At 46.5% G+C, this 23239-nt stretch overlaps 1 pseudogene; it reads left to right on the top strand.

The window, feature by feature from the left end:
• Positions 1–6100: 6100 nt before the first annotated feature.
• Positions 6101–22220, top strand: LOC131901183 (GTPase HRas-like; annotated as a pseudogene).
• Positions 22221–23239: the final 1019 nt, after the last annotated feature.

The following is a 23239-nucleotide window of genomic DNA, read 5'->3' as shown; positions in this document are numbered from 1 at the left end:
GCAAACAAGGAGCAGAACTAATGGCCTCATAAATGGCTACATTCAGGCTCACAAATTTTAAGGTGTCTACAAAAGAGGCTAGATGAACTTCAGGAGGCCAATAGATGTTGCACAGAGCCATTCCTGAAAAGTAGGTACTACACCAGCTTGAAGAGGGTTGAAAAATGTGAAAAGGCTTAGCTTGCATGCTACTGTTAACAAATAGAGGTCAGTGACCTTCATGGTTATCCTTAATCTCCAAGGTGTGACACATTCCCAACATTTTTGAAAAAAGGTTACCATACATTACCTTCTGAAGAATCCAACCACATGGCTACACTTCCTAGGCTTACAATAATGTTTGCCAAGGCTGGCCGTATTGGGCTCTCAATCCCCATTGGCATCAGAAGGGGAGAGTTTTTTATGAAGGCCCAATAGGTCTCTGCCATGTCAGGATTCAGCAGCAGCCACAGGGTGCACACAGCGTTCAGGAACCCAAAGAGGAACTTCATTGTCCTGCGGAAAGACACAAACAGATCCCCGGGCCCACACCAACACCGGATCGGGTCCCCTTCAAGTGCCAGTAGAAAGATCCTTCCATCGCACCAGAGGATGATTTGCAACAGGAGCCCTCCAGTGCTTATCTGCAGTGGATACTCCAGCAGAATCCACCAATAAAAAATTTAAAATATATAAAACAAGGGAAAGAATAGAATGTGGAGAGGAGAGATGAGCCCCTAGCTCCCCCCTTTTTACTTTAGAAATATATGTTTTTAAGGTAAGATGGCAGTATTCTACTATAGCCTGTCCTTGAGGATTATAAGGAATACCATACCAGTCTTATTAATGATAGAAACGTCTTGGCAGAATTTTGAAAATCCCGTACTGCTGTAGGCGGGACCATTATCAGTTTTTATGCATTTTGGCACGCCCATGTAAGCAAAAGCATGAAGGCAATGATTCTTTACATCCTTAACCGTTTCCCCTGAATGGGCAGAAGCAAAAATTAGAGAAGAATATGTATCAATAGACATATGGACATATTGTAATTTTCCAAAGGAAGGTATGTGTGTGACGTCCATCTGCCACACATGATTAGGTAAAAGTCCTCGGGGATTAATTCCCAAATGAGGAACAGGTAAAAATTCAACACAAATAGGACATGATTTAACTATCTGGATGGCTTGTTCCCGGGTTATGCCTGTATGATGACGAAGAGATCCAGCATTAAGATGATAACGTTGATTCAACTGAGTAGCCTTATCAAAGGCAGAACAAACTAATGTGACAGCCATACGAGTAATGGCGTCAGCCCTCAGATTACCTTCACTTAGAGGTCCAGGCTATTGAGTGTGAGCTCTAATATGACCCACATAAAGGTTATGTGAGCAGGACCATATAAGTCCTTGCACTTCCAATAAATATTCATGAATGAGAGAAATGGATGGTATGTAGGCTGTTGTCTCCAAAGGCATAATGGCATGTGCCACATATTGACTATCAGTATAAATATTTACACTCTCATCAGAAAACATCTGTAAAGCAAGCAACAGTCCCTGTACCTCTGCCATTTGGGCAGAAGTGCCCTGGACTTTTATTCTCTTTACTATGTTACCAGAAACCACCACAGCAAAACCACGTGAAGTGCCATCAGTAAATACTACACGGGCCTGAGGAATAGGAGTCATCTGTACTATCTTGGGAAATATAACAGGATGCAATTTAAAAAAAAATTTACACACATCATTGGAGGAGTAGTGAGTATCAAACTGACTCTGCATGGAGCATGTCAATATGGCCCAATCATTATCATTAGCTTGCAACCATGCTGTTTGAGACTGGGTGTATGGGGTCACCACAATATCTGGCTCCTTACCAAAAGTTTGAACACTGATCTTGATTCCCTTAAATATAATCTGAGCAATAGCCTGTGGATAAGGAGTGATGTTTTTTGCTGGAGAAGCTGGGGAATGTACCCATAGAATAGAACCTGTTTGCCAAAACGCTCCAGTAGGTGAATGAGAAAAACAAAATATTCATGACCTAAATAATGATAGGGAAAAGATACCTGTACCTTTTCTGGGGCAATCTGTAAATTACCCAGGCTAAGAACCTCTTGTAATTTAGAAAAGGCATCAAAAACAAGTTTTTTATCTTTAGCAGCCAATAAAATATCATCCATATGAGTCAATCACAATTAAATGCCAGTGTTTAGGAATTGCCATGGGGCAGGCAAACCAGGCTGTGTTGCTCCCATGAGAAGCATGGTATTATTTACAGCTCTAAGATCTTGTAATAGCCGCCATTTTCCTGACTTCTTGTAGAGGCCAGTTGGGATCTCAGGATTCTTGTGAAATTATAGATATGCCCAGCACCAGAATCCAGTAATCTTTTAATCTCAATCCCATATAATTTTATTTTTAATTTAGGCTGTTTATCATTGATAACTGTTTGTCAAAACACCTTTTTCCTATACTTTCAAAGCCTCCAGTTCTACATATAGGTGCCATTTTGCAATTAAAATAGGAAAGCAATATTAATCGAGCAATTTTATCACCAGCTTCTATTTTCATGGTCCTTTTTACATATACCAATTATAAAAGCATTAAATACAATCTCTACAGGATTAAGAGGTAACTTTAGGTAATACTTCTGAGTATTTTTATAAAATCTTAAAAAGAGGATCCTTTTTTATAGATTCCAAGTAACATTAATGTAAATTGCCAAATATTAACAATGTGGACCAAACAATTTACTTGTATTTTATTTACTGGAAAAATAATTTTGTAACCTCTTTATCAGTAAAAGATTATTATTTATGGGTTTATCTTAGCAACATTATTTAATAAGCTAACAACCCAATACATTTCAGGTGTTATATCTCTATAGAATTAAACCAAGAATTTCTAGAAAGCAACTTAAATTGCAGGGCCAAATTTTTAGTAATGATCAACAGACAAGAGCACACCTAATACATAGTTCACAATTATGAATTCTGTTCCTTAGTTTATCTACCATGAGAATCCAAACATTTATTAAGACAATCAAAAGGACAGAACATCCTTTATACAATGAATAATTAATATCCCTGGAAATTCAACAGCATTGACTTAGCATTCCATGTCTGACCGAAACCATTTTTCACCAGAAGTTGGGCCCGTTTAAACTTTTAGGTGCTAGTCCCTCTCCCGGACTCTGCTGGCTTGGAGCGAGCTGAAGCTGTGGCTTAGCTTTGGCTCCGTCCAGTGCCCAGGCTCTAGTGCTGGTGCCCGCCCGGGCCGCGCTACATTGCAGCTCCACCTCCCACCGGCCTGTACCTGTCCGCCCCGCCGCTCCGAGCTATCTTGTGCATGTCCACCACTGCCGCCGCTGGGCGCGCGCCCCGCACACACAAACTCATGTTTAAACTTCCTACTCCCATGAAGGGACTACCTAATGAGTTATTCCCACCATAAGGGAAAAACAGAAAAACATTTCCCACGAAGGGATCCTAAATATTGAATTATTCCCACTCTGAGGGAGAAATAAAAAGCATTTGAACCAAAATAAGCAAACAGACAGCAGAACTTCTAACCTCTGGGCTCTCTTGCTGTTCAGCCAGCAGCAATGAGGCCTACCTGCCGATTCTTTGTAATTCAGATGCTGCACTGCAGAAAGAGCTCAGAGTTTCAGCTATCCTGAAAATTCTACAATTGGAAAAAGTCTTTTCTTCCTCCATTACCACTGGGAAGAGGCTTCTCTCTTTCCTTCATCCTTCCTCTACAGGGCCCTAATCTTTAGGCCTAGTTTCAAAAAATTTTTCCCCTTTTTACCGGGAAAATCCTTTTTTCTTGATTAAAATTTTTCTCCCTTTTCTAATGGGAAATTTCCTTTCCTTCCCTCTTCTCTTTTGGGAAGATTTCCTTTTTTATTTAAAATCTTTAGCTGTCTTGCCCTTTCTTAACTTCGGTGCCTTCCTGCTTCAACAGTCCAATCAACTGACTGTGAGCTAGCTGCACCCATTTCAATGCACCCTTATCTTTTCTTTTTTTTTTCTTTAAATTGCTGGCCAGCCTTACCTTTCGGGTGTCCATCAGCTCGTCCCTTCTTTCTCGGATCTCGGTAACGTCTTGGTAGAATCTCGGTAGGGACCTCCATTTGTAACGGTAACGCCCGCGTTACTGTCACCCGTTCACCATGTCCGAGCGAGGGGCTGTGGATTAAAAAATAAGGGACAAGAGACAGCGGGTCATTTGCCTCAGCTGAATGCCAAATGCCAAATGCCGTTTATTGAAAGAGGGAGGAAACCTTAAATACAGGCTTACAGCACAATGGCGGATCCCCGGAGGGCAGAAGTTTGCTACTGAATGTTCTACATTCTTGCATCTAAGCTGTTAACGCCCAATATGCAGGATACACAAACAAGGAACTTCCCTAAAGCATTCAGGAGGGTGGATACCGGCAGGGAATTAGAATAGGGAGGACATCTGGTCAAGGTCAGCAAGCAGGCAACGGCTTTACTCAATATGGGAGGAGACCAGGGCCCTACAGGAGGTTTTGCTGTGGCCATCAGTGAGGATGAGGTAACGCGGGTGGCAGTGCCCTCCAGGTCTGCACAACAAGCTGAGATTACAGCTTTACAATTGGCTTTGCAAGTTTACTCTTTAGAACCTATAAATGTCTATACTGACAGTTGCTATGTGGCCAAAATGATGCATAGTGTTGAAACCACTCCATACATTGGAAAACAGTCCGCAGTACATTCTCAATTACAGACCATTCAAAGGTTAATTTGGGCTAGAAAACATCCTCTGTTTGTGGGCCATATTCGAGGGCACTCTGGTCTTCCAGGGGTTCTTGCAGAAGGCAATGCCACTGCAGATGTAGCTACTCATTTCACTTGTGTAGTCACCACCTTTGATCAGGCATTTCAATTACATCAGAAATTCCATCTCAATGCGCAAACTTTACAGCATTGTACTGGCTGTACTCGCACTGAGGCCTTAAAATTTTATCTACTTGTGCCACTTGTGCTCCTTTTATTCATGTACCATCATTAGGTGTTAATCCTCATGGCCTACGTCCCAACGATATCTGGCAAATGGATGTCATGCATATTTCAAGTTTTGGAACTTTATCATATGTACATGTGTCTGTGGACATGTATTCTCATTATATAGTAGCCACCCTTCACAAGGGGGAGCATGCACAAGATGTAATTAAACATCTTTTGACTGCTTTCTCTTATATGGGAGTTCCACAGTGTATTAAAACAGATAATGGGCCAGCTTATGCCAGCCAAAGTTTTCAGAAATTTTGTTCACAATGGAATATAATTCATAAAACTGGCATTCCCTATAACCCTCAAGGACAAGCGATAATTGAACGAGTGCATAAACATTTAAAGACTTATTTGCAAAAAACAAAAGAAGGTGAGATGTACAGGGATGTACAGGGACCACAATTACTCCTTTCCATTACTTTATTTATTTTAAATTTTTTGCTTGTGGATGTTCATGGGCATACTGCTGCTCAACGGCATTTTTCCAGCCCCTCTCCCTCCGAGGTTCTGGTCAGGTGGAAGGATCTTTCCACCAGCACATGGCAGTCCCCGGTGCTGCTATTGGCTAGGGTAAGGGGAGCAGTTTGTCTATACCCTCCAGGTGCTGAGAAACCAATCTGGATACCAGAACAGTGTGTTCGGCCTGTGGAACAGACACAGAAATCTCAACATGAAGAACCTCATGATTCCGATAGTGCTGATGGTCCTTAGCCCTTGGGTCTACACAGAGCCTTCATGGAGCCTGGTTAAGAATCCTCCAGTTTTGTTGCCAGCAAGTATTGAAAGCTCTGTGTTTCCTGCTGTCTTTGCCTCTAATTGAACTATTGGAACTGCAGCTAGTAATGTTAAACTTGATGTGCAAAGCATAAATGTCACCATGAATTTATGTAATTCCCTATGCTTTGCTTGAAACGTTACTGCAGGATTCAATTATACCAATTTTTTTCTTTATTCTCTGGAATGGCTCAGGTGTGGGAGGGGAGGAGTTAAATTGTTCAGCTTTGAATTGCAGCCTAAGTAATTGCTGGAGTCCTAATGTCACACATGCTGTGGGCCGTGAGAATTCCTGCCTTTTTCATGATGCCGCTGGAACAGAATGCAGTAGAATTTCCCTTGCAACTCCATCGCAGAAAACGGGACCTTGGCATAAATGCTGCTGTAATTGCTGCCATTGCAACTTCGGCTGTTGCAGCCACTGCAGCTGGATTGGCTATTTCCCAGGGAGTGCAACAGGCTACTACTATTAATGCTCTGTCGGAAAGAGTGGCTGGTGCTTTGGACATCCAACAGACTTTAAATGGACAATTAGACAACATATGTTGTATGCCTATGGGTTTTCTGAAATATGTGTAACCCCTCATATTGTGAATGCATCTGCTAAGGTTAAAGAACTGAATGATTACTTAAGAGGGCCATGGAATGCAACTTTTGTAAATTTTACTTTGTAATTAGTTCATGCCATTGTTCGTATTAATGAAACTAGAGTCACTCCTATTGATGAAAATGTTTGGTGGCAAGCTATGTCAGAAAGTTCTGGATGGGTTACTAGGTTGTCAGGGTCCATTTCCCTACTTATCCTGTGTATATTGGGTCTTGGGCTCGGATTCTTCATGGCGTACCAATGGCATCTCCAGTTTAGTCGAGGCCAATGGGCAACCAAGCAAGCTTTATATGCAGCCCCCTGAATCTGCTCAGGTGTGGTTACATATGTTGGAAAGATAGTACCCAAAGACGGGCAACTCCTGTGCCATGCTGACGACCTAAGACAGGGGATAGAAGGGCCTCCCCAAGGACAGGTAAGTCAGATCTGTGCGCTTTAAAAAAGGAAACGAGAGGACATGTTGGCATCAGACGCTGAACAGGCCTTGTGCATAGCCTGTTTGCTTGCCCTAAGTTGCCCTAAGGTGTCCTTTTGTTCTTCCTCTTTTCCTGTGGTAAGTCACAAGATGTTTACAATATAGCTATTGCTGGAACATTGTTTCAAGAATCAGCTCTCTGCTGATTTGCTTGCGGTTTTCCTGTTTGGCTGAGATGCTGGGATGTGGATGGGAACCTGAGGACCATACCCTGACCCCATGGAGAGTAGGAAGTAGCAGGGTATATAAGGCTGATGGATAGTCAATAAAGGGGCTTTCTTTGAATGACGAATCACGGTGTATCCTGAGTGCTGCTTAACTTCGGTGTCCCTCGCCAGTTCTCGGTTCCAGGCCGTGCGGGTCGCAGCAACCTATGTCATGTTGGCAGGAATGGCTGATGGATATGCCACAGGAATTCAGCAGGCTGTGGTCCTGGGCCCATACCAATACCAGGTCCAACAGGTGGGGCTGGTGGCTTGGCCCAAACTAGATGAAGGGCCCTACCAGAGTTTATAGACAGGGTCCAGTGGGAAGTTGCCACCCAAGACTTGGGCACACAACATAAGCAGACTCAGATGCTAACAATGACATTACAATCCCAGATAGCCGCTCTAACCGAGGCCTTCTCCAGGGCCCTGACAGCACAGGGACAAGGAGCCACAAAATCTACAACCCAAGGAACCTGCTTTAGATGTGGCCAGGAGAAGCACTTCAAGCGAGAATATCCATTGCTGCAGTCCCCAGCTGGCCAACAGAAAGACCCAGGTCAACTGTGGGGAGTAAAGCTCCCCTCCACACCCTGTGGCCCTAGGTGCAGGAAGGGTTATCACTGGATAAAGGACTGTAGATCAAAGTTTGATATTGATGGGAAGCCTTTAAACTAGAACAAGGGTGCCCTCTAGGCCCATCAACCACAGGAGCAGGCCCCCTTAAGAGGGGGTGGGCGAGGCCCTCCAGAGTGGTCCACACCAACTGGACCATTCCCCTGATCCCAGGTCACCACCCCAAGAGAGTGTTGTCATAGATGGAAAACGGTTCCACTTTCGAGTGGATACAGGAGCTAACAGGACAGTAATCCACCGGGAGGAGGTGCCCCCTCATTGGGACTTAGCAGCTGGACCCCGAATACTTTGGGTGACGGGAACACCCAGTCCTTAGAGATGGTTGTGCTCCTTAAGTGGACCAGCTCAGATGGAGAACAGTGCAAGATACGCCCCCTTGTGGCGGATAATCTTGAGCCAACATTCTGGTACAGGACATGCTACCCCAAATGGATGCAGTGCTCACTACTGACCATATGGCCTTTTATGGTGATGTTTTGGAAGAAGAGGAGGCCCAGGGCAAGGGGTGGGGAATAGAGGAGATAAAGGAAGAGGATTTCTTCACCCATTACAGAAATGACCCTAACAAGCCTACTTGGGTCTACCCCCAATCCTAGAGGCCACTGCCCCCCAGGTGCCCCCTATTAAGTGGAAACAAGGTAACCCGATATGGGTGGAGCAGTGGCTGCTGCTAGACCTAAGTTAGAGGCACTTCATACTCTGGTCAAGGAAAAATTGGACCTTAGGCATGTACGCCCTTCCGTGAGCCCTTGGAATACAACTGTTTTTGTTATCAAAAAGGCCTCTGGAGCCCGGTGTATGCTTCAGGACCTAAGAAAAGTGAATGAAAGGATGGAATTGGTGGGCACCCCTAAATAGGTCTGCCCTGGTTCTCGGCCATACCCGCTGAGTATGCCCTGGTGGTGGTTTTTTTTTTCTCTATTCCCCTCTGATGACTGTTCTACTGCCTTCTCCACTCCTTAATTTTTCTCAACCTGATCAGAGATTTGAGTGGACTGTGTTGCCCCAGGGAATGGCCAATAGCCCAGCTTTCTGTCAACAATGTCTAGACACCTTATTAGGGCCCCTGTTAGGGGGCCATTCTCCTACAGATTCAGGAGACCCTTGATAAAGTCTCCCTAAGAGGTATTCTGTTGATCTTCCCATCTCCCTCTGGTTATTCACAAGTGCCATCCTAAGCAGTACTGGTACAGGAAGGAGAGCCTATAGAATGGGTACACACTTCCCCGGGTAGCATGCTGTGAGTGTACTCTCAGGCTGATCAGCTCCAGGATGCTATAATCAGAGGCAGGACACAAGCCCAGAGACACTTTGGAATCGACCCCCAATCTACTGTCTTCCCTTTTTGGATGGCTCATGTGGAATGGCTTTCCAGAGCTAATGCCCAGCTTGCACTCTCCCTTGAAGGGTTCTTGGGGTCCCTTGGCTGCCATTACGGGCCTTCCCCATGGGCAGTCATGCTCTGGAGGCTCCCGCTAAAGCTTCTTCAACTATTCCCTCTGGAACTCATCCCAGATGCCCTTCATGTATTCACAGATGGGGGTCAAGCAGGCTTCGCCTTTGCTGTTTTCCAAGATGATCAAGACCCCCCAGACCTGCAGGAGTTTTGACCCTGCCAGGGATCAGCACAATATAAGGAAATGTTGGCAGTTATCACATGGCCTTTCAAAATATTCAAGGACCTTTCAATCTATATTCTGACAACCTATATGTGGTGAATTTGCTACCATATTTGCTCCAGGCACACATTCACCGGGATGCAAACCCTGGGGATTACTGGAGGGAGCATCACATTCATGTGTCACACATGAGAGGGCACTCCAGGCTCCCAGGATTCTTGGCTAGAGGAAATAGTTGGATCGATGAGTTGGCCTCCAGGGCCCAAATGCTTACATTACAGGAGGCCACTAACCTGCATGGCCTGACCCATCTTAATTGGAGGGGCTTGCAGCATAGGTTCCCTCATATACCTGTCAAAGATCTCAAGAAAACAGTACATACTTACAAGGCCTGCCAGCCCTTTCTCAGAGTGCCTCCCCTACAGACACCAGGCATCAACCCTAGATGAAGCCAAATGTCCTTTGGCAAACTGATGTTACTCATTTCTCACCCTTTGGCAAACTTAAGTATATTTTTGTTTCAATAGACACCTTTTCAGGGGCCTGCTGGGCCACAGCCCACATGGGAGAAAGGACCAAACATGCACATTCCCATTTCCTTCAATGTTTTGCTACTTTAGGCCTGCCATCACAAATCAAATCAGATAATGGGCCTTGATTCACCAGCAGGGCCATGGTAGAGTTCTTTGAGCAATGGCATATAAAACACACCACAGGAATCCCCCACAACCCTCAAGGGCAGGCAATCATTGAAAGAAACCACCAATGCCTTAAAGAACAGCTTTGAAAACAAAAAGGGGGAGTAACCCCCCATATTCAATTAGACCAGGCCTTATTCACTATTAATATTTTGAATATGCCCAAAGGAGTCAATAAAGCCAGGTTCCAAAAACATTGGTGTCAGTTAAACCCCAAGTCTCAGATTCAAGTATGGTAGAAGGATCCTTTAACATTTCAATGGAAAGGACCGGATCCCTTACTTACTATGGAAGGGGGACACTCTGTGTCCACTGTGTGGACACTCGGCAGGATCTGCAGTGCACACGTCGGCAGGATCTGCAGTGCACACGTCTGCTCGCCCTATATCCAAAGGGACACAGGCTCCCTCCCTCAAGTACACACCCAACAAGCATATCTGACTAGTTAATTACGACTGTGACATATTACAGAGTTTATCACCATGATGCACTTCGCCATAGGGGAGACAGCCCCAATCTGGCTCCCAGCCAGGAATCTAAAATTCCTTCCTATCCCCCTCCCAACAGGAAGATGCCCAAAGCCAGACTGACTAACAAGGAGAAAAACATCTATGGTAGTCTCAAGTCAATTTTAAAACAAAAAGAAAAAACAAAAACAATAGTCAAGTCCAGGGGCTTATCATCCTTGAGAAAACTTGGTGTTCCTTGGCTCTTACAGATAATGGCACCCCAGACAGAACTTCTGCTGGTGACTCTGGTGCTCTTCCAGGCAACAAACATGGCCTCGAGAAATCCTCACCAATCTCAGAGGTGACCTGGTCGGTGATGGGTGCTGGCAATGGAGACATCCTCAACTCCTCAACAGCACCATGCGTTCAGGCCTTCCTTGTAGTCTGGTGGCCTGAACTCTACTTCGACCTTTGTGATCTGGTGAGAGACTCCTGGGACATTGGAGACTGGACCCCTGCTCATGAAGGTCAACCTGAATGCAAAGGGGTGAATGGGTGCAGCCTACCACAGGTTTCTGACCCCCAGAGTCCGGGATGCTCCCATGTATTAAAGAGGGCCATTCTATGGGATACTTCTTTCTACATATGCCCTGGAAGCAATCGGACTGCAAAGGAGGTTGCCCAATGTGGAGGTGCAAATAACTATTACTGTGCTCAGTGGGGATGTGAATAAACTGGGACAGGCTACTGGATAAAACAAAGAGGTATTATCAAGGTCCGATGGGCTCCCCAGACTCCTCTGGCATCCAAACCCCTGTATGGCCACTGCTCCAAGTATAGAAGTAATCCCATGCAGATGACTATTACAGAGATGGGAGAGAGAGCGGTCAAGTGGGACATAGGGAAACTGTGAGGCCTTCACTTATACAGGCAGGGAGATGACCAGGGGCTACTCTTCTCCACAAGGAGAACCATCTGGCCAATTCAGGAGCTCCCAGTAATAGGGCCCACGCAATCCATCCTACCCCTGATCACTTCTCCCCCATTGGACCCACATAAGGAATTAACTAACTCTCTCTCCTCCCCTGTGATAAGGACCCCTCTCAGGCCCCCTGGACTACCTAAGGATGAGGGACTTGGCCTGTCAGCAGTACAAATGGCATTTTTGGTTTTAAAACTATTCCTGGCCAGATCTCACTGCCTCCTGCTGGATGTGATTATATCGGCGCCCCCCCTTCTTTGAGGCAGTGGGAGTAGAAGGACAATTTTGGACAGAGCACAGCCTTACCGGATGCAGGTGGGGTGACCCAACTGTGGAGGACCACACGGGGCTATCTTTCCCATCTGCGGTTACAACTATGACCTGTATTACACCAGAGGGGGCTCCGGATGTCCGCTGGAGGGGATGCAAGGAGATAAATGCCACAACCCCTCTCTGGCTGAGGCCTAAGGATTCAGGTGTCTTCTGGCTCTGCCGCCAGACCAGGCTGTCCATTTGCGTTTCCACTGAACTCTTAACACAATGGAATGATTCTTGTGTCATGGTGTTGATGCTTCCTCATGTATTGTACCACGATAATGAGAAGGTCATAGCGCGATTGAGCCCTCATGTTAAGAGAAAATGAATGACAGCCCTGACAGTGACCACCCTCTTAGGGACGGAGCCACCAGAGCGGGCCTGGGGGCTCCCTCTATGGTGTTACAACAACAAAAAATATCAAGAGTTAAGACAATTAATGGATGTAAACTTAGCTAAGTTAGAAACTCCTGTTAGGTTCCTTCAAAAGTTCCTTGATTCGCTAGCACAATTGGCCTCACACAATCATAGGGGGCTAGGCCTTTTGTTTTTGCAACAGGGAGGGCTATGCAAGGCCCTGGGGGAAGAGTACTGTTTTTATGTCGATCACTCTGGGATGGTCACCAAATATTTAGACAAGATTCATAAGGAAACTGAGGATAGACAAAGAGATAAACAGAATTCTTGGTATCAGCAAATGTTCAACTGGTCCCCCTGGTTAACCACCCTGGTCTCCACATTGTTGGGTCCAATAGTCCTGCTAATTCTATTATTTAACTTTGGGCATTGCATCTGGAGAAAGATATTTGGGCTCACAAGATGCCCAAAACAAGAAATACAGCTTATGTCTCTCCATTTCCATAACAATAGGGTCAACCCAGAGGACTCCCCCAAAAACATAAGGCTAACCTAAACCGAGGTGCCATGGGCGAACCTCCTAAGAGGTGCCTTGTGCCCAAACCTAAACCAAGGTGGGCATAAAACAAAAAGGAGGAGTCTGCGGGGAAGGGCCAATGGAGCCAGGGGCTAGTAAAGGTGCTCCGAGGGAAAGTGTAGATGCTGGAACCCAAGTTTACAAAAAAATGTGATTGGAGCTTTGGGTCAAGAAAAATGTCAGTGGATTGGGGATTTAGCTCAGGGGTAGAGCACTTGCCTAGCAGGCACAAGGCCCTGGGTTCGGTCCTCAGCTCAAAAAAACAAAAAAACAAAAAACAAAACAAAACAAAAAACCAAAGAAAAATGTCAGTACATGGTTCCCTCATAACAACACTGTAAATACTGTAGACTAGGCACATGATTAGGTAACCTTTAAGCTGATCGGCCCAATGGGGGATTTGCTGCCCCCCCCCGAACCTGGGTCTTTTGTTCTTTATACTTTAACAAGAGCTTGTTTTAAAATACACGAGTCCTGGCCTGACTTGGCTCCCTGGGAAAAAGGAAGGCCGGAGAACAGGTGAGCAGTGCACTTACCTCTCAGTTCCATGCTGGGGATGGTCTGTATGTCAAATGTGTTGCTGATTGGTCAATAAATAAATCACTGATTGGTCAGTGGCCAGGCAGGAAGTATAGGCGGGACTAACAGAGAGGAGAATTGAGAGAACAGGAAGGCAGAAGAGAGACACTGCCAGCCACCCACCATGACAAGCAGCATGTGAAGATGCCGGTAAGCCACGAGCCACATGGCAAGGTATAGATTTATAGAAATGGACTCATTTAAGAGATAAGAACAGTTAGCAAGAAGCCTGCCATGGCCATACAGTTTGTAAGCAATATAAGTATCTGTGTTTACTTGGTTGGGTCTGAGCGGCTGTGGGACTGGCGGGTGAGAGAGATTTGTCCTGACTGTGGGCCAGGCAGGAAAACTCTAGCTACAGTTCCAGGTCTCCCTTCTCAGGAGACCTAAGTTCCCGGTGGGGTAGGAACCCACAGATTGTGCCAAGTTTGCCTTCTCTATTCCTTCCCTTAATTTCTCCCAACCTGATCAAAGACTTGAATGGACTGACTGTATTACCTCAGAGAATGGCTAATTGTAGTGAGTAGCCACTCCAGCTTTGACCTGGAAGTTCCAAACCCCATTGAGGCTTCGGTATGGGCACGCCTACAAGGCAGGGCTGAGAGAGGACCCTGAAGACCTGAGATCCCGATGTGCCAGCTCTCTTTGTTCCTGGACCTTGGACGCTGGAGGTAGACCAAGCAGAGTTCTCCAGAGAACACTGTCGGATTGCGCTACACCTTTCCCAGACCCTGTAAACTATCCCTTCACTTGTAAGTTACCCCAAAACATAAACCTCCTTTTTTTACTACATGGAGTGGCCTTAATAATTTCACCAATAGCTAATAGCCCGACCTTCTGCCAACAATACCTGGCCTGTAGTGGGTAGCCATTCCAGCTTTGATCTGGAAGTTCCAACTGCCATTGAGACTTCGGCAACTGTCATGCCTACAAGGCGGGGCCAAGGGAGGTGCCTGGAGACATGAGATCTGGATGAGCCAGCGCTCTCTCTCTGTTCCGGGACTCTGGACGGTGGAGGTGGGCCAAGCAGAGGTCCAGAGAACACCGCTGGACTGCGATACACCTTCCCCAGACCCCACGACCTACCTATCCCTTAATTTGTAAGTTACACCATTAAATAAATCTTTTAACTACATGGAGTGGCCTTAATAATTTCACCAATACTGGCCACCCTGTTAGGACCCATGCTAAGAAAGACAATGGGCCTTGCTTCGTCAGTAAAACCAAGACAGAATTGTTTGAACAATGGCACATAAAACATATGAGAATTCCCTGCTAAAGGGTTCACAACACACCCCCACAGTTGGGCATGTCTGCATATGCCGGGCGGACCTGGACACTTCCACCTAGCCAGCTCCAGGTCAAAATAGCCATTTCCGGGTCAAGGCGTCTCGCGTGACCAGGATCCATGACGTTACATGGTTACGTAAGAGTGCAACATGTGATCTATGCGCATGTGTGGAGTAGTTACGTCGACCTGTGCACGCCCAGCCTTTATAAGCCGGCGCCATATTCCCTGCTCTTTCTTCTTCTCTACACATGTGTCTCTTCCACAGGCCTGGGCACTCTCTGTCCCTTTCATCTTAATAAAACTCTTAGTGGATTCTGTCTTGTTTCGTGACGTTTCCTCACAGGGTAAGAGCGCAGCAAAATAACTAACATCTGGTGCCGAAGACCAAATATGCGCTTCTGGGCACCCTGCACCTGGAAACCCATAAACTGGGGACGACTGCTACACACAAACCAGGCACTCTGCTCTGTACACGACAGACCACTATCCATTCGCCTGGCTGCACATAAATTACATCCAACACTGCTTCTCCGATTGGTGAGTCTCCCCACTTTTCGGCCAGCTTAAATGGATTCCTGAATCTGTGAGAACAACCGTTGAGCGTCCAGCGCCTCACAAGTATTCTTGAAAACAGGGGAACCCCCAGTCACGGTCTTTATTGGCTACAGTCGGCCCCTATCACAGGCCTAAATTTCTAGCTGTCTCCCACGTCTGCAGCCTCAGATATTTCTCGCAGTGGGACCACCGCTGTTGGGTGCATCCTGGGAGCCACATGAGGGCAACACATTCACCTGGTTTGATGAAGCGGCAAATGCTGTCCGGATTCGAGGGAATCCTTGCCTCACGTGGCAGCCCCCCCCCACCCGCCGCTTCTGTGGCTGACAAGCCAATTAGTGGCCTGTGCCTGGTATCCGTCCTTGGCCTTGGGGACGCCTGGGGCCTTGGCTCCAGATCATGTTTGGTTTTTTTTTATTTTTTTATTTTTCTGCTTCTCCGCTGCAGACATGGGAAACAAAACTTCCAACCCTATTAGTCCTTTCTCTCCATTAGGCTGTCTTCTTGAAGCTTTAAAACCTCTCAGCTTAATGCCTTACATAAAGATTCCTAAGCTGACCCATCTCTGCACTAAGAAATGGCCCAAATATGCTTTAGAAAACAACAAAAACTGGCCGCCGAGCGGCTCCTTAGGTCCCAATATTTTACAGGAGTTATCTAATTTCTGTCAGCAAGCAGGCAAATAGAAACAGTTGCTTTCTTCTTTCTCAGTGCTAAACTGTCTCTTCTGGATTCCTTCTCTCCTGCTCATATGCTCCTAGCTATGGCTAAACCGAAGGATTCTCTGACTCCGGAATCTCTGACTCTAAAACCTCTACCTATTCGACTTCCAGTTCCCACCCCTATTCCTAGGGCGACTGTTCCTTCAGCTCCTCTTCTGGATTCTTCTCCTTCTAAAGCTGATCTTCCTTCGGCAGCGTCTGCTCCTCCCTTGGCAGTGGTCATTTCCAAAGGCCCTGCCCTGGGTCCGACCTTTACTTCTCCTACCACCTGTTCTCAAACTGCTAAACTGCCTGATTCCAGCCATCCAAACCCTTCCACTGATCTCCCTTTGCGAGAGGTGGCCGGTGTGGATGGACTGACTAAAGTTCATGTTCCATTCTCTCTAGAAGAACTCTCTCAGATAGAAGTAAGCTGGGTTCTTATACTTCTAATTCTGTTTCCTTTATTAAACAGTTTCAATATATAAGTCAATCTTATAGTCTCACCTTTCCTGATATATACGTAATACTTTCTAATAATTTACTTCCTGAGGAGCGCAGGCGGGTATGGGAACAGGCTAGGACCCATGCAGATGAAATTCATCAGACTAACCTTTCACACCCCCCAGGAGCTGAGGCGGTTTCTGACCAAGAACCACACTGGGACTATAACACCCAGGGTGGCTGTCTAGCCAGAGATAGGTTTGTTACCTGTCTCCTGACAGGTCTCCATAAGACTGCCCTAAAACCAGTAAACTATGAAAAACTAAAGATGATAATTCAGGGTAAGGACGAAAATCCGTCTCACTTCTTAGAGCGGCTCATCAGTTCACTAGCTTAGACCCAGAGAGCCCTGAGGGCAGGCAGATCCTAATGACCCACTTTGTCTCACAGAGCTTCCCCAACATTAGGGATAAACTTTAACGCTTGGAGAATCGCCCTCTGACTCCACAGGCAGGTGTGCTGGCAAAAGCATTTAAGGGGTACCAAGGGAGGGATGAAAAAGCCCAGAAAAGGAACTGCCTGATGCTGGCAAGCACCATCCGACCAGCTCCCCGAAAGCCGTCTGGTCCCTGTTTCAAGAGTGGGAAAGAAGGCCATAGGGCCCGGGCTTGCACCACTGGCCCACGAAGGGCACCAAAAAAGCCTTGTCCAAAGTGTTGCCAAAAGGGTCACTGGTCAGCTGACTGTCCTAATGTCCCAAGTGACATAGGAATGCCAGACAAAGACCACCCTCTGGCTGACTTTCTAGGCTTGGCCTACGGCGAGGACTGATGCTGCCCGGTTTCCGCCCCGGCCACTCCCATCTCACACAGGGAACCAAGGGTAATAATAAAATAAATGGGTGCCCCATCTCGTTCCTTTTGGACACTGGAGCTACCTACTCTGTCCTGAGAGAGTTTTTGGGGCACACCTCTCCTGCTCGTCTCCCTATTGTCGGGGCTGGGGGGCAGCCTTACCTACCTCATCAGACACCACCACTCAATTGCATTTTCAGAGGCATCCCTCTCACACACACATTCTTAGGGGTGCCAAGCTGCCCTGTACCTCTAATGGGGAGGGATCTTCTAGCTAAGGTAGGACCGTCCATTTCTTTTGCTCCACACACTTGCCTCATCCCAGACGCGCCAGCAGCTCCTCTCCTCCTCCTCCTAGCCACTCACTCTACTGACCCTAACAATTCTTTTCCCTTGCCAGGCTCTCAGGTAGACCCAAAAGTCTGGGATACCAAAAACCCTTCTATTGCTAGACACCATCAGCCTGTTATTATCCAGCTATAAGATCCTGCCAGGTATATCACCCAAGCTCAGTATCCTCTCTCACTCCAGAGCCTGAGGACTTAAGTCTATCATTTCTGACCTTCTCAGGAAAAAGCTGCTCCGCCTAACCTCTTCACCTTTTAACACCCCCATACTTGCAGTTAAAAAGTCTAATGGAACCTACCACCTGGTTCAAGACCTCTAGCTCATTAACTCTGCAGTGGTCCCTCTCCATCCTGTAGTGCATAACCCTTATACTCTCCTATCCACCATCCCTTCTGGAACCTCTCACTTCTCAGTTCTAGATCTCAAAGACGCCTTCTTTTCTATTCCTCTCAGTCCTCAGTCTCAAAATATCTTTGCTTTCACCTGGACTGACCCTGACACTCACCTGTCTACACAGCTGACCTAGACTGTTCTGCCACAGGGATTCAGAGACAGTCTATACCTATTTGGTCAGGCTCTGGCCTCTGACCTGCTTTCTCTGTCTCTCTCTGGCTCTAAACTAATACAGTATGTAGATGATATTTTACTCTGTAGCCCATCCTTACAGGTTAGCCAAACTAACACCTCTGCTCTCCTAAATTTCTTATCCAGCTGAGGTTACAGGGTATCTCCTTCTAAAGTTCAGCTGTCAACTCCCCAGGTCACCTATTTGGGTCTATCCATTATTCCAACTCACAAGGCTATTACTGTAGATAGAAGCGTCTAATCCAGTCCCTCACAGTCCCTTCTACTAAACCGGAGATTTTGTCTTTCCTAGCAATACCTGGCTTCCTACGGTCTTGGGTTCCATCTTTTTCTCTCTTTGCTTGCCCCTTATAAGGGGCAGCTCAGGGCTCGCCACATAAACCCCTCCTTCATCCTGTCACTAAACCTTTCCAAAAGCTCCAACAGGCTCTTCTTCAGGCTCCAGCACTTCCATCTCCCAGACTTAACATGTCCCTTCTCCCTCTATGTAGCAGAGAAAGAAGGATTTGCCCTGGGAAATCTAGGGCATCAGCTGGAACCCTCTTTTGCTCCTGTAGCCTATCTGTCAAAGAAGCTAGACCTTACAAGTCAGGGCTGGGCACCTTGCATCCATGCCTTAGCAGCTGCAGAGCTCCTTATTCGGGAATCAAAGCTAAGCTTTGGGTCATCCATTACCGTTTTCTCTCATCATAATCTGTCCCATCTTTTAACTTATAAAGGCTTACAAACTTTACCTCCTTCCCAGGTTCTTTCTCTCCAGGTGGCATTATTAGAGGATGCCACACTTTCCGGACTTGTCCACCTCTTAATATTTCAAGCCTCCTCCCTCAACCTAATGCTGACTATTCTCCTTCTCATTCCTGCACTGAAACCTTAGAGGAACTGTTACCTCTCCCTTCACACATACAGGAGAGCACATTTCCTCAGGCTACTTATACCTGGTAGACAGATGGCAGCTCCTTTTTATATGAAGGGACCCGTAAAGCAGGTTATGCCATAGTGTCAGATACTGAGACAGTAGAGGCACAGGCATTACCCACACACACCACTAACCAACAGGCTGAGTTGATAGCTCTCACCTGTGTCTTCCAATTGGCACAGGGACAATCTCTAAATGTTTACACAGACTCCAAATATGCTTTTCATATCCTCCTGTCTCACGCTGCTATTTGGAGGGAGCGTGGCCTTCCCACAGCAAAAGGGGGATCCATATCTAACTCAGGCCAAATAATGGCCATGCTGGAGGCTTCCCACCTCCCCAGGGCTATAGGAATTGTCCACTGCCGGTCTCATCAGACCGATAGCTCGATCATCTCCAAGGGAAACAACCAGGCTGACCAGGCAGCCAGGACAGTGGCCCTCCAGGGCCAAGTCTCACCTCACCCACCACAGGGAATCCATACAGTACAGCCTACACTCTCATAGGGAACACCAGACACTAGACAAATTCTTTCCTATCTACACCAGCTCTTTCATCCTAATAATCTTGCTTTGTCTCAATTCAAAAAGCTCACCTGCAGCCCACCTGTGAGGACTTACAGTTCTTAAGAACTATTACTGCCTCCTGTGAGATCTGCCAAAAAACAGATCCCAATACTAAGTACAAGAGTCAGACAGCCGGGCGGTGGTGGCGCACGCCTTTAATCCCAGCACTCGGGAGGCAGAGCCAGGCGGATCTCTGTGAGTTCGAGGCCAGCCTGGGCTACCAAGTGAGTTCCAGGAAAGGCGCAAAGCTACAGAGAGAAACCCTGTCTCGAAAAACAAACAAACAAAAAAAAAGAGTCAGCCTTTTCCCACCCACCAGGCTAGAGGTTCCCTTCCATATGGCCACCATCAGGAAAGTTAAATATCTCCTCGTGATGGTACACTCATTTTCAGATTGGGTGGAAGGATATCCGGTTTCTAATAAGCGGGCTCAGACAGTTGCAGACCTCCTTCTCCAAAAAATTATTCCTCGGTTTGGGGTTCCTGGTTCTTCAGTCTGACAATGGCCCAGAGTTCACCTCTCAGATTTCTCAGACACTAGCTAAGGATCTTAACATTCCTTGACATTTTCATATCCCATACCGTCCTCAATCCTCAGGAAAGGTAGGGCGTACCAACCGGTATTTAAAAACTATTCTTACTAAGATGTCACAGGAACTTCATCTCGACTGGGTAAGATTATTGCCTCTAGCTCTTCTCAGGCTCAGGGCTCTTCCTAAAAAGCTTCTTTCAATTTCTTGGTTTGAACTAACGTATGGAAGGCCAGTTCTAATACCAGGTTGTTTCATCCAACCCTCCAACTGTTCCAGATAGCCTGTTAACTCTGCTTTTATGTCAACTAAGGTCTATTCTATGGAGCTACGCAGACTGTTTATTACCTCAGCCGTGTGACAATAATTGTCCACCTCCAATCCACATTGGGGATCAGGTTCTTCTCTTCCCTCCAGGCCAGTACCCTTCACCCCTTTCCCCTAAGTGGCAGGGATCCTTCAAGGTAATTCTTGTGACTCCTACAGCTGCTAAACTCAAGAGCTTTCCTCACTGGGTCCATCTGTCTCATCTAAAACCTTTTATCTCACCTCCATCCCAAAAAAAATCTTTCTTCATATAGTGAAACAAACAGGGCCTCTCACTCTCAAGCTCCAGAGGATATCAGAATCCACTGCCTTGTCACCAATTCCAGAGGAATAAGGTATCACCCCTTCCTTTCCCAACCAGGGCCACACAGAGCCGGAGGCAAAAAGGACCATCAAAAATATTCAGGTGGTAAGGAAAAATATAATTCAACAATCTATCATTGTTGAATACTCAGTAACTGATCACCTGCATTTCCTAAATGCTAACCTAATAAGGGAAACAGGTGTCTTAAATAAACTACCTCTAATAAGGCTTGTCTCAGAAAAAAATTAGGCAGAGTACTAAGGCCAGATCTACCTCAGATAAATGTTACATGTATCCATCTGGGCAGGCCAGATCTACCCCTCAGATTAATGCCAACTCCAAAAAAAAATAAATAAATAATGATTCTTTTTTCTCTAAGCTTTTTCTATGTCAACAGTATCTTGTCAAACAGAAGGTTCCCAGCCACAGCATGGATGGACAGCTGCAGAACAAGGGGATGGCAGAACATCATTCCAGAACCTCCCCACCATCATCCCAGGACTTCACAAGCTACCCTCCCATTCCCTGCCAAGAGCCAACCGACGCCCACTATTCAGCTGGAAGCAGTCTTTGAGAGAAATGTCACCCCATACACATTCAACCACGTTTTGTTTTTTTTTTTTAAGGAAGAGTCAGGGATGAAGGGTTCACAACACGCCCCCATGGTTGGGCATGTTTGTATATGCCCGCGGACCTGGACACTTCCACCTAGCCAGTTCCAGGTCAAAATAGCCATTTCCGGGTCAAGGCATGTCGCATGACCAGGATCCATGACGTTTTATGGTTACGCAAGCGTGCAACATAGCCATGTGATCTATGCGCATGCATGGAGTAGTTACGTCGACCTGTGCACGCCCAGCCTTTATAAGCCGGCACCATATTCCCCGCTCCTTCTTCTTCTCTACACACGTGTCTCCCACAGGCCTGGGCACTATCTGTCCCTTTCATCTTAAACTCTTATTAAAGGATTCTGTCGTGTTTCGTGACATTTCCTCGCAGGGTAAGAGCGCCCTAAAATAACACCTACAACCCACAGGGACCCCACCACAGAGGACTCCTATCAGAAACAGGTGGTCATTGATGGGGAGACATGTCTGCTGGACATCTTAGACACAGCAGGTCAATAGGAATAGTGCCATGTGGGACCAGTACATGCGCACATGAGAGGGTTTCCTCGGTGTGTTTGCCAACAACAACACCAAGTCCTTTGAAGATATCCATCAGTACAGGGAGCAGATCAAGCAGGTGATGGACTCAGACGATGTGCCAATGGTGCTGGTGGGGAACAAATTTGACCAGGCTGCTTGTACTGTTGAGTCTCAATAAGCCCAAGACCTTGCCCGCTGCTACGGCATCCCCTACACTGAAACATCAGCCAAGACCCAACAGAGGATGCTTTCTACACACTAGTATGTGAGATTCAGCAGCACAAACTGCAGAAGCTAAACGCTCCCAGTGAGAGTGGACCTGGCTGCATGAGCTGCAACTGTGTGCTATCCTGATGCCAGATGGCAGTACTCCAGCTGGTGGTCGTCCTGCTCTTCCTGGATCTGGCTGCGGCCCAGAGGGACCCACACCAACCTCATCAGGTGACCTGGGCAGTGATCAGTGCTGACAATGGAAAGATCTTCAACAGAACAAGTGAGACTGTCCCTGAAACCTGGTGGCCTGAGATTTTCTTGGATCTTCATGACCTTTGTCATACATATGCCTTCCTTTAGGAAATGACAATATGTCCATGTATCTATCAGTACATATTCCTCTCTAATTTTTGCCTCTGCCCATTCAGGTGAGAAGGATAAGGATGTGAAGAATCATTGTCTTCATGCTTTTGCTTATATGGGAGTGCCAAAATGCATAAAGACTGATAATAGTCCTGCCTACAGTAGTGGGGGGGAGGGATTTAAAATTCTGTCAAGATTTTTCTACTGTTAGTAAGACTGCTATTCCCTATAACCCTTAAAAACAGGCTATAGTAGAATGTTGCCATCATACCTTAGAAATATATTTTGCTAAAGTAAAAAGGTGGAAGCTAGGGACTCATCTTTTCTCTCCACATTCTGTTCTTTTCCTTGTTTTAGATATTTAAAAAATTTTAATGGTGGATTCTGCTGCAGACAGGAACTGGAAAGTTCATGTTGCAAATTATCCTCTGGTTCGATGGAAGGATCTTTCTACAGGCACTTGGAAGGAACCCGATCCGGTGCTGGTATGGGCCCCAGAGTCTGTTTGTGTAGCAAGAGCTGGCCCCTGAACACAGGAGAGACAGCCCCGACCCTCACCACAGGCAAGGGTGAACTGTCCCTGAGGGCATGGACTGACTAGATCAGCTATCACTCAGGCCCAAAGCTGGGCTTTGGGTTGGTTCACCCTTCCATCTATCCCATCTACAAGCTGTCAGAGCTTGTGAAAGAACTGGTCCTGTAGAACAATTACCTGCAGGATGTCCAAGACTCAGGATGGCCACAGGATATCCCAGAAGAGTTCTAGTGAGGCTCTGGAGAGGACGACATACCAGAAA

The sequence above is a fragment of the Peromyscus eremicus genome, unplaced genomic scaffold (genome assembly GCF_949786415.1).
Source record: "Peromyscus eremicus unplaced genomic scaffold, PerEre_H2_v1 PerEre#2#unplaced_46, whole genome shotgun sequence".
NCBI classification, from domain to species: Eukaryota; Metazoa; Chordata; class Mammalia; order Rodentia; family Cricetidae; genus Peromyscus; species Peromyscus eremicus.
Note: the sequence above shows the minus strand (reverse complement) of the source record. Positions and strands in the feature narration are given on the sequence as shown.